We start from the raw sequence: 3,614 nt of genomic DNA, 5'->3' as shown, positions 1-3,614 counted from the left end.
AAGTAGTTTAAATCTGTAGAATGGGAAAAGAAATGCAGAACATTTCAAAACACCAGGCTTCTATGACTGAGCTCATAGAAATTAACAAGAAAAATAGTGAGAACATTGAAGACCATACAAGTGTAAAGGATCTGAGTAGAGAATCCATCAATAATGAAATATAAATGACTAACAAAAATGTAAAAAAGTTTTAGTCTTATAAGTAACTAAGCGAAGTAAGTAGTAAAGTTTTAAAGGATACTGGGGTGCCTGGGTGGCTCAGTTGGTTAAGGTCAGACTCTTGATTTCGTCTTGGGTCATGATCTCACAGTCCGTGGGAGTAAGCCTTGCATTGGGTGTCATGCTGCTGACAGTGCGGAGCCTGCTTAGGTTTCTCTCTCTCCCTCTCTTTCTGCCCCTCCTGTGTTTGCACTCTCTCTCTCTCTCTCAAAATAAATAAATAAACTTTACAAAGAAAAAAAGAATACTAATAAGCCCACACTGTCTTAAATAGCTGTTGGCAAAGAGATGGAAATAAAAGCTATGATTTTTTTTTTTCTTGAGTGAATCACAGAAGCATACAACAAACTTACATGTAGGAAAAACTAAAATAAATGAACTATGTATTTAGCTAAACAAAGTGAAAGTTAGTGAAAGAACTGCAGGAAAAACAGAAAGAAAAACAAAATCAAAGGAAAGCAAGAGAGAAAAAATAGCCAACATAAAAACCAAAATCAATAAGTTAGAAAGCAGAATAGGAGAATTAATAAATTAATCTAAGAGTTTGTTGGTTTTAGGGAAAACAAAATAATCAAACTTCTGGCAATTCTAGCTAAGAATAAACAAAACACAGCTACATGGTACAGATAATGAAAGAAATGACACCACTAATAACACAGACATTTAAAATGTTCTAAGAATATAATGTTCTTCACTGTAATGACAGATTTTAAAATCTGAGTGAAGCTAATAATTCTCTAGGAAAATATAAATTAATATAATTGATGCAAAACATTGAAAATCTGAACAGAATAATAATCAAATAAGAAAAAAGAGGTGAAAGGAACTGGGTTCAAATTTTTTTCAACTATTTATTTCAAAACATTCCACAACATTGGAAAAGATAGGAATCTTTCTAGTTTGTTTTACAAAGCTAGCATAAACCTGATACAAAAACATGATGAACATAACTCAGATTACATATTTGGAAAGGAATCAAATTATATATTTACTAAATAAAAATAGGTCAAGAAGAATTAGAACAGCCCAATTTAAAAATGAATAAAATTTAGGGGTGTCTGTGTGGCTCAGTCAGTTAAGTGTCTGACTTTGTCTCAGGTCATGATCTCATGGTTTGTGAGTTCGAGCCCCACATCCAGCTCACTGCTATCAGTGCAAGGCCCACTTCAGATCCTCTGACTCCCTCTCTCTCTGTCCCTCCTCCACTCACTCTCTCTTTCAAAAATAAGTAAACATTTAAAAACTTTTCTGAAAGAGCACTTTTATAATCTAAATGTGTTTTTTTTTTTTTTGGATTGTGATGTATACTCCTGACTCAGCAGTTCCAGTATGTAAGAAAACATAATGACATATAGATTACAACAATTTGGAAATAATCAAATGTGTGGGCAAAGATGTATATACAAGGCTGTTCAATGTACATTATTTATGGCTCTGAGAACTTTCAATGCCATTAGAGAAATTTCTCACTGGAGAAAATATTGTATGGGGATCTAGTAAAATTGTGCCACCATCCAAAAAAATATGGTATACATCTGTATTTATTAATGTCTATTATATATTCAAAGAAAGAAACAAAAAATCAGGTTACATAATATGGATAATGAGAAATATAATTTTTGTAAATTGAAGGGTAAGGACTGATAGACCCATACAAATATCTAACAGTAACCATTTTTATTCTTTTAATCATTTTTTAAATAATAGAACTTGAATGTTTTTTTCTCTTTATGACTTCTTAATTACCTAAATTTCTAATAGTTTAGTAGAGAGTTCTTTTCACTATCTGTGGTGAAGAACCAGTTCTGTTTCATTTTGTTTTTCTCCCAATCAGTTGTGGATTGATACTTTACTAAATACAGTAAAAATGAATTACTAGGAAAATGTGAAGTAAAAATAAGACAAAAATACAAAACCTACTTTTTTTATTATGAGATTCAACAGATATAATATTTCTCTGTTGAATTGGTATAAAAGTTTCTGAATATTTTTTCTCTGTTTCTTTCCTATTTCATCATAAATCAGTAGCTCATGGAATGACATTGTGTAGCACTAGTATGGTGATTAAAAGCACAGAGTCTAGGGCCAGACATCTAGGTAAAACTCCCAGTTACTAATTCTGTAGCCTGAGCAGATTACTTAAACTCTCTTAACTTCAGTTTCCTCATCTGTGAAATGAGCTTTATGGACCGAATGTTTATATCCACCCCTCCCCCACAATTCATATGTTGCAGCCTGATACCCAAGGTGATGGTATTAGGAGGTGAGCCTTTGGGGGTGATTTGGTTATGAGGGTACAGCCCTCACTAATGGGATTAGTGTCCTTACAGAAGAGACCCCAGTGAGTTCTCTGGCTATCTGCCATTCTGCCATGTGAGGTTACAATGAAAAGTCAGCCAGTCTACGATCAGAAAGAGGGCCTCAGCAGAACTGGACCATACTAGCACCCTGATCTTGGACTTCTCAGTCTTTTTTTTTTTTTAAGTTTATTTATTTTTGAGACAGAGAGAGACAGAGCATGAACGGGGGAGGGGCAGAGAGAGAGGGAGACACAGAATCGGAAGCAGGCTTCAGGCTCTGAACCATCAGCCCAGAGCCTGACGCGGGGCTCGAACTCGCGGACCGTGAGATCATGCCCTGAGCCGAAGTCGGACGCTTAACCGACTAAGCCACCCAGGTGCCCCTTGGACTTCTCAGTCTTAAGAACTGTGAGAGCTGACTGTTGGATACTTAAGCCACCCAGTCTATGGTATTTTATCATAGCATCCTAAACTAAGATAATGGGCATGAAAATAGTGCTTCGTATTGTGATTATTAAATGGGGTAATAGAGGGAGAACACTTAGAACATTGCTTGTAATTATTTAAGTACTATTTAAATACTTTCATTTGTTATCACTAGTATTGCTTTTGTAAAAAGAAGAATTTAATAATGAGGAAAATAAAGCCAATGACATAGCAGTCAATATTGAGATGCTCCTAGAATGGAGAGGTAAAAAAAAAAAAAAAAAATCAGAAAACCTAAAGAGTAGAGACATAAGACACAACTTAAGAATTACTTTCTTAAGAAAGAAAACATAGCAGTTAGGATGAGACCAATAATCAAAGATGTAACTGAAGAAAAGTTTCATAAGTTAAACAAAACTGAGTATGGAAACACAAAGAACGTACCTCTTTCTAGGTAAAGTAGATGAGAACAGAATACATCTGAACTTATGGTAGCAATATTTTGAATTATAAGAAGATAGAAAAAATACAACATGCTTGAGGAAAGGGAAGAAATTTCAATACAGGAAGTTTTTAAAAATTATATCTGGTTTCATTTTTTAAAAGTGCTATGTTTTTTCTTCTCTGCCTGCTAAATACAAGAGTATAAATGGAGAACTATGTATTTAC

The 3,614-nt window shown here is 34.1% G+C and overlaps 1 protein-coding gene across 1 annotated transcript in view; it reads left to right on the top strand.

Annotated features, from left to right (window-relative positions):
* SPATA16 (spermatogenesis associated 16) overlaps window positions 1–3,614 on the top strand; it is a 219,796-nt gene that overhangs the window by 44,023 nt on the left and 172,159 nt on the right. The gene's annotated exons all lie outside the window — the stretch shown is intronic.

This window comes from Lynx canadensis, chromosome C2 (genome assembly GCF_007474595.2).
Source record: "Lynx canadensis isolate LIC74 chromosome C2, mLynCan4.pri.v2, whole genome shotgun sequence".
Classification (NCBI taxonomy): domain Eukaryota; kingdom Metazoa; phylum Chordata; class Mammalia; order Carnivora; family Felidae; genus Lynx; species Lynx canadensis.
Note: the sequence above shows the minus strand (reverse complement) of the source record. Positions and strands in the feature narration are given on the sequence as shown.